We start from the raw sequence: 12,529 nt of genomic DNA, 5'->3' as shown, positions 1-12,529 counted from the left end.
AAGAGCCCTGCTGAGGCATTCCTAAGAGGAGCACCTATCATCTGCATTCAGAAATACCTCCAGCACCATTTTCTCTTAACAGATTAATTTGACAATAATTTTAATCAAAGAAGCGAAACACTACAAATTAAAAAAAAAATGAAGGCTCTCACTCTGAAGGAAACAGCATTTGGTAACAGTACTGTAGTTGCTACTTTGATTTGTCCTCTTTGACCAATGCCATCATTAGATAGAGTTATTAAATAATTGAGTTGCACAAGCCTCTCCATTTACTCCTAAGTTTTTGTTTCTGACCTTGACAGGATTTGAGGTTTTGTTTGGTTTTGCTGTGTTTTACCAGGAGGATGATTATCAGGTTTTTTTGATTTGTGTTACAAAGAAATTTTTAAAAGCCAATTCTAGAAGCAAATTAGACAGTGTGGTGAAGGAGTAAGAGAAAGATGAGAATTGGTCTACATGTTTACAAGGTACTGATATAAATTACAAAGATAGAGGGAATTAGAAGGGAGAGAACTTGGAAGCTCAAACTGAGCGGGGTGTTTCTGAGACTAAAAATATAAGGGTTTTGTCCTTTTCTCAGAGACTTGTGGAAAAAAGAGAAAATTAATTAAAAAGGGGGTGGAAACACTTTAAAATAGAGCACTGAAGGACGGTTAGAGATCCACTAGATACTGCTGGAACAGAAAGCAATGGAAACTTGGGTTCTGAAAATGCAATGTAATGAGAATTTCATGGCAGAAAGAGGAAGGAGAGAGAATTTCTGGGGCTGATAAATTACAACAATCAATAGCAGTGTGGATGAATCAGAACTGTGGATTTTCAAATTATATTTAACATGGCAGGGAAGGTTTCTACCCAGATTTTCTTAACAAGTGCAAAATAAAATCAGGTTTTTTTCAGACCTAAACAGAATTTCAGAACAGCACAAAAGGAGATCTGAAACCACCACACACTGGTGAAAACGGAAGAGACAGAAATAATGACTCAATAATCAGTAAAAGACAACAATCCTAAAAACACTGAATACTCATGTACGTAGAAAAACATCACACTGATTCTTTCAACAAATCTAACTCATATTGAATAAAAAGAAACCAGTGTATTTTACAGAAATTGGACTAACCCCAGTATGATTGAGTGATGATTTCTATGTCCATGGCTGCCATTTGATTAATTTCTTCACTCAAAATTTCAGTTGTTTCCATCCAACTTCTATGTGCTTTTATGGATAGAAATCTACAAAGAATAAGCCTACAACTAGAAAAATGGAAGTAACACACCAGAATTATTGGGCTTTGGGAAAAAACATCTAGAGACTTTGCATGATATTGCCCATCTCCCTACAATATTATGTTCAGTCAGAAATGTCAGCTGTAGATTTTAATAGTTCAAATTTACTCAAAGGTTCTTTTTCCCCACATTTTAGAGCAGTTCAGCTCGAGGATTTTTTTTTCTCTTGAAGCAATGTGATCTCTTAAGTGCTCTTAAGTATTATGCTAAAAAAAGCCTAATGGTATTCCTTCTCTAGTTTGTCATACTGTATCCATAACACTGGTTGTCTCAGTTTAGAGGTGTGAATAAATATTGTTCAATTTTTAATTTGATTTTTCTTCTGCTGTAGCCATTTTGGCACCACCAGAAAGTCTACAGGTCAAATACAGGACTCTTGAGGAATCCCATTGCCTCCCACCTGCATAAGCTGTTATCAATGAAGAAAAAGAAGGCAGAATATGCTTCTGTTACTGGAAAACAATCCACAATTCTCTTCATGGAATTTAGCCCAGAAGACACAATATATTTTCCCACAGATGAGCTGTGGGGCTGGAGTTCAGAAAATGAATAAAATGAAGGAAAAGATATTAATCCATGAGACTGACTGCCACAGTTCTAGATGCACACAGAAAAATAAGGTCAAAATTTCTGTCTCGTCTCAAAAGAATTTGCAAAGTACCCAGTTCTCCTGATTATTAATAGACTACTTCTCACAACTAAGGGCAGAAGAACACTCACACTTAGTTAATCTCAGTTCTTCAATTTCAGGCAGCCAAAAATGGTAGAGAAGGATTTGTAAAATATAATTTAAAGGACAAAATTCAATGCTAAGCTATGTGGGCTTGCCCATTAAATATGGTGTGTTCTGCCATGAATGTAGAAAACTCTGGAATTAGAATTCACATGCTGGAAGGATGCAGTGCAATGTGGAAAGCAGCAGCACTGCCATCCTTAGAAGTCAACAACAGCCAGTTGTCCTCTAAACTGCTTGACATTGGGTAGTGCATTGAGTGCATATTCGTAAATATTGGGAAGCTTTTCTAGCTCAAGACCATCTTCATCTTAAGAATAAAAGAATCTGTAATTGATTTTATCTTCTCAGCTGGTGATGATTACAACTTCTGAAACTTCAAAGCAAGTTTATGTTTTTATATAATTTCAACAAAGGTCTCAGTGACCAATAATAAACTACCCTTGCCCCTATATAAAGTATTGTTTCAAACAGCTGATAGGATATATATTTTCTTGATATACATTTATCTATATAATTTTTCTGTAAGTCATCATAGACTTTTACATTTTTTATTTTTGGCACTAGACAGTTTGCAAATTGCTGTTGTTTTCCTAGAATTTCACTAGAATTGTTCTGATTAGACTATGTCTTATGCAAGCTCTTAATTTCCTAATTCCCTGTCCCACTCCCCTTGACACTTCCTTCAAAATAATAAAAACTTTCTGACAAACTGAGGACAACCAGTTTAAAGCTGCTTGTCTCTAACTTGCCTCCCTCTGTCTAAATATTTCAGCAAATATTCAAGATCACACAAACTAGGCTCAGCAGAATAAAGTATCAGGATGTCAGTCTTGACAGCAATCCTGTTATTGTTTTGCATTAGATTTCAGAGTAATTTTTAGCACAGCCTTTTTTCTTTTGTGCTTGACATCAACACATTGGTCAGGCATGAAAAGCACAATAAACAAGTTCAAAAATGCAACACTAACATCAGCCAAGATAGCTCAGGAGTCTGACACCATAACCACAAATTAAGCATTTCTGAAAAAAATACAGCTGAATAGGTTTTCAGTAGGGACAGAAAACACGAACCCATTTTCAAATACTGCTGAGTGAGTAACAACAGATTTCTCAAAGTGGGGCTGAACAAACAGCCCAATCCCAGGTAATTAGCACAGTGGGATTCTTTTGAACACATACCTGAGACAAGCAGCAGAGAAGAAATCCATTTGAGAAAAGAGGCTGACAGAGCTTGAAGTCCACCTGGCAAATTTCTTGTGCTGTTTGAAAAAGCAAGATGGTTCAGATGGTGAACCAAGCCGTATCTGCAGCATTAGACCCAGTCCTGGTCATGTAAATCAAGGTAAGAGGTGCCAGCAGTGCACCTGATCAGACAGACTGAGGGCAGGGGGAGGGAGAGAGAAAAGAGAGGGCTGCCTTTCCTCCTTTGGGAAAACATTGGTGTGAAGCATTCAGCCTTTAACAGAGCTTCTCCATGGGAAGGAAAACTGTACAGTCCTGCAGTGCTTGCGTTAGACTTTAATATGTCTTCCATGAGAAGGAACAACACGGCCTCTCTTATCTTCCAAAAAGTTCAGTGGAAAATATGTAATAAAAATTTAAACAAAATCACCCTCCAGCAAAAAGGCAAACACCCAAAAATATAAGGCCACTGAAACAAAATCTTGTAACAAAATGCTGAGATGCCAAAAAGAACTGATTGCAGCTTGAAAAACATTTCTGAAGCAAAATACCCAAATTTCTCCTTAATTATATGCTTAACAGTAACTATAAAGCAAGCACTCAAAAAAAAAAAAAAGAAAAAGAAAAAATGGAAGGGAGGTGGGGTGGGGGATCCATGCTGACTGCTCACATAAATGCACTAAGGTCTAGGATTTACCATTCTCCTGGCTTACCTGATAAAACTGGAATTTTAAAAGCATTATGAAAAAAAACTCCAAAAAACCCCCAGGAGATAGTGATGATGAAATGCTTGAAATGCTTATAGAGGTGTTTAGATTCTCAGTTCCAAATGATTAAAAAGTGTAATAAATTGCTGCATTCTCATTGAAAACGGGGTGGGGGTGGGGGGACCCTCTGCAGTATCCTCTCTGCTTTGTTCTCAGCTTCCTGTTCTGAGGCTCACTCTATGGTACCTAATACAAATCAGCAAATAGCAGAGGGAAAAAAAAGAGGGGGGAAGGGAGGATGGTAAAGAGAGACAGAAAGGAGGGTAAAGATAGAAAAAAAAGGGGAAAAAAAACGATACTAAGCCATCACCTGAAAGGACAGCCCCATCTATCGGTAAAAGCAAAGAACTGGCTGGAAAAGATCGCTTTTTTAAGAGATTTCCTGACCTAAACGAGACGGAAAATCTGCAACTCCCTTTTCCTTCAGGGAGGGACAAAGGGCAGAGACAGTGCTGAGAAGTAGATTTCTTTATCCAGTGTTAAATGAACTAAGGTTTTCAGTAATTTTAATTTCTTTTCAGTTAATTACTTGTCTCTGAAACCTGTGAAGGAAATAGTTTGCGTTAGTCTCAGCCCCTTACGAAAGCACCAGAAACCTTTCCAGGTCAGCCTCTGGCATAACAGATAAACGCTACCTGTCCTCTGTCCTGTTTTACACCTGCCCACTGAGGACTGGGGCGAGACTCAACCTCATCAGTCATGGGTTCAGTCACTAAAAAAAGGGTTCCTGAGCCCGAGTCCCGTGACGTGTCCATCCATTTCAGCCTGCACTGCTGATCACGCCGCTGGTACGGCTGCCACGTCAGCTCTATACATCCCCGGGATTCAGATGGCAGCTGCGCAGCCAAATCTGGAACCCAGACAAAAAAAGGCTCCTTTTCAATATTCACACTGCTAAGTGACAGTAACTGCTAACACAATGAACCCCATCTGCATTGGACCAGCCTCAGCTGGAGATGAATCAGACAGCATTCTGTATTTCTCATTTTGCTGTACTGAACAATGAAATAAAAATGGGGATGGCCATGAGTGAACACTTGTGAAAGCCCCAGTGCCTGCCACGCTGGACAGGGGTGGGCACAGACTGGTAGGAAAGGAAAGGAGAAGGCAGTGACTGCCAAGGTGAGAGGTGCATGGAAGGAGGGCTAAAAATAGCATTGCATTTCTTTCACTGCTCAATGCCATTTCTGCATCTAAAGACAGAAGAACATGAATCTAATGAATACCTGTATGCAATGAGGCATATCTATAACACACACCTAATGTTAACCTCTGATTCAATGACTCCAAGAAGCTTTAATGAATTTTATGCCTTAGAGTCAATTTCAATATTCTGATATGGGTTTTTTTTCTAATATTTTTGCATCATGATGTTTTGATTGCTTAAACTTTGTTTGAATTCAAGCTATGTGAATCAGAATTTTTCCACCTCCCAGTGGTGACCTGAGGTGCTTGTCCCAGGAAGCACTTGTAATCCTCTCAATATAATATCTAATTTTCAAGCATTTATCAGTACAGAATGTTATGAACAAGTGTTCTAATAATGAAATCTAATTGCTCAGTTTTTAAATATGTTTTCTTCAAATACTGCAGTGATTAAAAGGATACAGCAAGTGAGTGCGTGACACTAAATATTTAGTTAAAATCCACCATAATAGATTGAAATACTAATACTAAAATGTGACATAGAAATGGCAAGACCAAACTGGACACAACCATTCAACCTGTCTCCTTTGAATACATCTGAACTCTGATTTACAAAGCCCTCACATGCTTTCATCTTTCACTGCTATCATGATCACCAGTTACTAATATAGCTTTTCTGCTGGCACTAGGTTGCTCAGTGGCTCAGGCAGGTCCCCTTTACCCAAAAGCTGAGTCTATGATCTTCAGGTAGAAAGAGCAATCATTATCTTAATATTAGCAGTTGGTAGCACACAATTCAATTTTTTGGTTCTTTCTTAGGTACAATTCTAATGGGAGATTTGTGTGTTTTTCTCATATTTGCAAAGCTCTTTGGGATCATGTAGAGCATCTGCAGGTGACAAATGGCTTTGTAGCACTAGTAACCCACCTGACTCAGAAGCCTTAAACTTTTAAATACTAAACAGATACAATTGCTGATGCCAATAGATCATTCCCAGAAATCTTTCTGTTCATGAAGGATGTTTCTGGAAATGATGAATTGTCTGGTGTTTATAAACACAGATTTATGACAAGGTTAAAGGTAATATATTTGCTCCTCAGCCTGAAGTTTTAGTATGAGTCCCTCCAGTCTTTGCTAGGCACATATGACATGTGCCAGGCATAGTTCCTTTCAAATATTGCACTTTGAAATGAAATAAACATAAAATTAAACACTAAACTAGTGTTTAAAAAAATTAACTAAGACATCCTTCTTTAAGCATAATGAGAGGTTCAGCATAGGATGCTTAATATGATCACTGACTTTGAGATATCTCCAAGTATCATAAACAGAATGTTGAAAACTGTTTTTTCCAAGCAGAATTCTCATGGCAACAATTTCACTGCTCATAGTACAACTAGGTGCTCATATTCAGCTCCAGCAGCTTACATTGTCAGGAAAATTTATAGAGAGTTTCTGATTATCTTAACAAGCTTCTTTGTGGCTTCTTGAACCAGACTGTCTTCTGTTATGGGGTTTGAGGGAAATTTGATCAACACAACAGCAACTTCTTTCCAACTGCTAAAGAGCTATACCCCATGAATTCTTGTATTTTTAAAGTTTTATATATTGCACCACAACTGAAAAAAATGAAAGAGGTATAGATTTCTCAGCCAGAGCTGCTCTAATTCTAAGATAGATGAAAAATTAGTAAATAAAACATAGTCTCTCTTTCCTGTCCTCCTCAAAATCTAATATTTGCCTTTTTTACCATCTGTAAACAAATAGTAAACTGCTAATAGCTAGTCAAATAATTTTTGAAACCAAGCAAGACCAGGATACTCATTGCATTTTGCTTGGGAATCTCTGAGCAGTTCTTTGTGGAGGTGTGGTGACAAATCCCTCCCTGAGTGCCCAAGGAGGAAATGGGCATGGGCTGGACCAGCCACCCTAGAGAGGATGGCAGGCACAGAGCAGAGCAGGGACACAGCTGCCAGGCACACCTCCAATGCAGCCATGAGCTTGCAATCCTGCAGATTTCACATTCTGCAGACCTGGTCACTTTGCTTTAATGGGGATCTGTGGTTCATGTGTCCTCATGTTCATTTTGACCAGTCCTGCCTCAGGAACACTGTGTAAATATTTAAGGGCTCTGGTGAAGAACAGTCCACTAAGATTTTGGCTCAAGAGCCTTAGTAATCACCAGGCATTAGGAGAGTCTGCTATTCTTCAGCACATGAAAAGATTCATCTGGAAGTCCTTCTCTTGTGCCCCTCTGCAGCACAGTTCCTTTTCTGAAAAGACCTTAGAATGAACTGTAAATGAATTAAAAAGGGAATGTGAGTTTATGTGTATCTATCCTTCAGCATTTTTGCTGCAACAAACAACTATGTTTCAGCATTTTTTTGCTGCAAACATAGTTGTGTACAATATAGAGAAACCTTCAAAATTAACCTTAGAAGTTCAGATGTTCAACCACGGCAGGTAAACCACATAAACAACAATTCATAATGGCATGTTCAATTAATAAAGTGTTAAGAGCAATATATAAATATATATGTGCCTTCTTAATTAAAGTTTATCAGGTACATTTTATTTACCAAAACACTTAAAGCAAATCTCCCTTGATTCCTTACAGTATCTCTTTCTAGTGTTCCAGCAATGAATTCTGTGAATTACTGCGGGTGTGGAAAACAGCTAATGGAGTAATTACTCTAACAGATAAGGCATTAGCCAGCCAAGATCCTCAGTGGACACGCTGGTGAACATCATGATCCAAGGGACATTTTCTCTTTCTAAACTTGTGTACCAATTGTACTGCAGTCACAGAAGTGCTATCCAAGCAGTTAAAGATGGGAAACATCATAATGGAGACCCAGGACCTGAAAAATGAGACAAACTGTAGCAACACAGAAGACTGCATCCAACCAGTTTCAAGGAAGAGCAAGGAAACCTCTGAATAAAAAGCAGAGTAACTTTTTGCACAAGGAACAAAGCACATCTCCCAGCTTCTAAACAGCTATTTTGAGAACAGGTAGAGCACATTTCTACTGCAATAGATTTTTGTCTAGGAATTAGCAATATTTTTGTGTACTAGATGCAAATAAAAATTGGCAGTTCTGGACAGTGAAAGATCTGCTTTTGTGAGCCCAAACTTACATGGAAAGCTTGTCAACTGTACTACTACAGTCATATTTAGTTGTTACATGATATAAACTAAAAAACTAATATTTTTAGTCTTTCCTTCTCAATTTAGCACTAATTCAGCCATATGTGTGTCATCACAGAATGGACATCACATCAACTAAAATGGACCTGAGATCTGAATAACTTATTTGACACACCTTGGTATTGCGTCCATGCTTATCAGTTTTAGTGTAATTTCCATAACTATAAAGAGAGCAAAGAAACTCCTTTGCAGTACAGAAAATTCTAGTGCTCAGAGAAAAAGTGTAGAGATAAATTTGTCAGAAAATCCAGGTACATAGTCTCATTTGAGGGAATAGAAAGTATATTGAAAGCAAGCTACTTATGTAGTCATGGATTGGACAATTCCAGTAAACCAAAGAAAAATACCAGGAGGAGGTACTGACCACCAATAACCAATATCCTGCATTGTAGTGGGTTCAAAACATATTTAACAGCTCAGATTCTATTTCTCAGACCCAAAGTGATACACCAGAATATGGGATATATGAATGCACATAGGAAACACCATATTCTTACACTTTGTGTCCTGCTGTAGTGTCTGCAGCTTGCTATGCTGAGAAGTACTGTGTGCCCTGCTATGAACCATGATGCAAAAAATAAAAATAAGACTTGCAGAAGATCACTATACATTTAAAGACAATAAGGCCTTTTTCTTCTTCTAATTGAATAGATATGTTATTAATACTCCTTGAGCCTGTAAGAAAATACCTCAAGCACCCACACTTGAAAGGGAATGGAACACAGTGTACTCATATATAATAGCGTAACTATTTTAGAACACTTCATGCAGCAAGAGACAAAGAATGTGAAGTACATCATTACAATAATTCATAGTACCTGGCAGTTTTGTTCTAAGTTCCTATACTATGCTATTATTTTAAGTTTGTTTGAAGACATACTTCTGTACTTTGAAGTCTGAAGTGGTATCTATAAAATATTATACAATGTAATGTGCTGCATTGCAACAGAGGTGTTATCAAGATTCCAAAAATGAGCCACACTTTCTTGAACCTAACTTTCACAATGTAATTAATGAAGGCAGCAGCCAGGTGTATCTAATAAAATCACAGCACCGTCTATATGCCTGTCATTAAAAAGAAAAAAATTAGTAACTGGTAAGGTAAGACCATGATGAACAGACAATTCACTGCTGGGCAGTTCTTTTCCAGAGAAAGAGAGCTTTTAAAGACAATAAGAAAATGATAAAACAATCCACCTCGCTTTGAAACAAGTGCTGATATTAAAGCCTGCTAGTTATTTCTAGAATAATGTGAAGAACAACTAGTTTTTTTATGGGGAGGAAAAAACACATTTAAAAGGCTTCCAGGCTTCCATTCTTCCCATCAACATGAGTTTTAATCTAATATTAATACATAAACTCATATAAATATCCAACCTTATTTTGATTTAAGGGACCTTGGCATTTACATTTAAAGTGAGCAGTTACCTATTAGACATGACATTTTTTTCAGTGCCATATCATAAATTGTCAACAATTTTGCATTCTTAATTTACTATTTTGACATTCATTAACATAATAAAAAACCACTATTTTAAAGTTCATATTAAAAAGAAATCTTGGCAGTAAGCTGTTAAATACAGTGCATTGATAACAATGCTGATCAAAGTTCCTCTTGGTTTTGTTTTGTTTTTGTTTTTTTTTTTTACTATACATTCCCCAGTATTTTTTAATTCATTAATGTATCTTAAATTTGTATTAACATTCACAAATTGCTGAGTCCCATGAAGGAGAGTCACTGTACCCCAGAACAAAAAAGTTGCTGTCCAAGGTACTGCACATAAAGACAGGTGTTCCAATTAATCTCTTGAATGTGTTAAAAATGTTCTCAGATTTATTAGCTGTCCTTAGAAAGCAAGCTATCTCTGCTGAAATTCCTTACATGATACTGCAGTATCAGTGTTATGCTGTTACTTTCCAGGGCCTCTTCTACTGCATTCCAGTATGATCAGACATTCCAGCACCTGACAATACCCAGTCTGTATAATTAAGGACGAACCTGTTCTAGTCTTTGTTACAGACTGATTTTCAGCAGGGCTGAAATACAAAACAAAATCTTTGAATTCTATATGGTGCATGAATAAAAGCTGCCCTCTAATATAAATCCAGCTCCCATTTACTGTTCTGGTATTCTGCAGAGCAACCACTAAATGTAATTTTATCTGCAGTATTCACCTTACATATCTCAGAAGCATAATTATTCACACATTCCTGCAGTACATAGCAAATAGCACCCTGGGTTTAACTGCTGCTTCAAAAAATAATCCTAGAGTATAAGAAAATTAAATACAATTTTTGTTTCTTTTGTTATGTTTAATAGGAGAAGCATATTTGTAATTTGCAAGGCTAAAATAATGCAACAGCCAAGAACTGTAGTAAACCTCTCAGAGCTAATAGCAATATGCAATAATGCTTTCCCACACTGTCTTCAAGCAAATGGATTTAATTCACTGCTTAATCAGCCAAATTAACATTAATATGGCTAGAAAGGATGTTTCTTAACAAACCAAATTTATGGTTTATTTATTTGCAAAGTGTCTTAAGACTGATGCGCCTAGAAGAACTACTGTGTTAATTCAATCATGCTGACAGAGCTGGTTTCACCTAAGAAATGATCTCTGCAATTCACAGCATGGCTGACAGCTATCTGCATGGAAAAGCAGCACAGTATCCACTAAAATCATGCAAAAAACACTCACCCAAGAAGAAGTAGCAAAGATGAGGATCCAGCTTCCAGACCCCATGAAGCTGAGGGAGCAATCCAGCAGCTTGCTCAGGCCAGCAGTGTCTCTCCTACACTTGACCTAGACTGCCTTACATAATGAGGAAGCAGTGCTGTATCCTGTGTGGAGGAGCAAGCTGAATGTCATCACTGGCAGAAGTAGGGAGAACTGGCAGCAGGCAGGCTGGTAGTTAGCATGGAGATCACGAAGTCTGCTTTCCCTGACTGCTCTGGGAGAAAACACAAGAACAGCTCAGAAATGCTGCTGTCATTCCTCCCCTGGAACGAATGACCGGAAGGAGCGAGGGTGTTCCAAGTGTGAGGCAGGCAGCAGGAGCTGAAACTGCAGCTGTACCTGCTCCAAAGCAGCAGAGCTCCCGTCACAGGGTGTCTGCAGGAGCTGAAACTGCAGCTGTACCTGCTCCAAAGCAGCAGAGCTCCCGTCACAGGGTGTCTGCAGGAGCTGCAGCTGTACCTGCTCACAGGCAGCAGAGCTCCTGCCACAGGGTGCCTGCAGCACTGCTCAGCTGCAGCTGTACCTGCTCACAGGCAGCAGAGCTCCTGCCACAGGGTGCCTGCAGCACTGCTCAGCTGCAGCCCCAGCAGCGCGGCAGAGCAGCCAGGGACGCGAGGGACACGCTGCTCCCGCACACCTCTGCCTGGCCACGGCTCACTGCGGTGAGTACAGGGGAAGCATCGCTACAAGAGAAACTCTGGGATGCGTTTCCAAAGGGAATTGCTATTCCCTCCAAGAAATCTTACTGCATGCAGGTTAGTTTCTGGAAAGTACCCATTTTTTACCTGTTGTACGTGGTGTTACAGGGGTTAAACTGCTTCTATTACAAAGGTTTGATTTTACAAGAAAATGATGGGTAAGATATATTATCTGTTGTGAAGACATTTACGGTAATTTCTGATGTTTCTCCGCTTTTTTTCTCTTTTTTTTTGAGGAGCCTTTGTATATTTCATAGTTTATTATTGTTTGGGTCACTTCTGTGCAGGGCACAACAGGAGAAACAAGTATTCAGGCTTAACCAGCCATTAAAACCTACATAACCTTGTTTACAAAAGCTTACTTTATATAAACTAAAACTATTACATGTAACTTGTACTCCATAATTTATTTCATTTTAATGCTTCAATAGTAACTAAGGAAGCTTAGATACATACAATGCATATACAAATTATTCTTGAACTAATATTTTGATAAAGTTTCTCTTTACAAAAGAAGGTAAAGGTTTCACTAAGATGTTTTGTGGTTATACTTGAGACTGCTTGATTAGACATAAGAGTAAATGCAACTGGACGCAAAATCCCATGGCAACATTAAAAGACAGGTCAAGAAAAGTTTTAAGTCTCAATATGGAACATTGACTGGGGTTTACGAAGTCAGGTTAGGTACAGACTCTATTATTATTAGTTATGTCCTCCTAGACTAAACATGACTTAAGGTCTCATCTCAAAAGGGAAAATCAAG

At 38.2% G+C, this 12,529-nt stretch overlaps 1 protein-coding gene across 5 annotated transcripts in view; it reads right to left on the bottom strand.

The window, feature by feature from the left end:
* Positions 1-11,480, bottom strand: part of LOC128938026 (sodium channel protein type 1 subunit alpha) — an 88,733-nt gene extending 77,253 nt beyond the window's left edge. For 4 of the 5 annotated variants that reach the window (XM_054277969.1, XM_054277972.1, XM_054277968.1 and 1 more), the window contains exon 1: positions 11,030-11,480. The gene's annotated coding sequence lies outside the window, so the exon portion shown is untranslated. The remainder of the gene's footprint in view (positions 1-11,029) is intronic. The other variant, XM_054277971.1, reaches the window with a different exon arrangement.
* Between the last annotated feature and the right edge of the window lie 1,049 nt (positions 11,481-12,529).

The sequence above is a fragment of the Melozone crissalis genome, unplaced genomic scaffold (genome assembly GCF_028551555.1).
Source record: "Melozone crissalis strain CALT ecotype California unplaced genomic scaffold, PUWL_Pcris_2 ptg000023l_1, whole genome shotgun sequence".
In the NCBI taxonomy this organism is placed as follows: Eukaryota; Metazoa; Chordata; class Aves; order Passeriformes; family Passerellidae; genus Melozone; species Melozone crissalis.
This window is presented reverse-complemented; position numbering and strand designations above follow the sequence as displayed.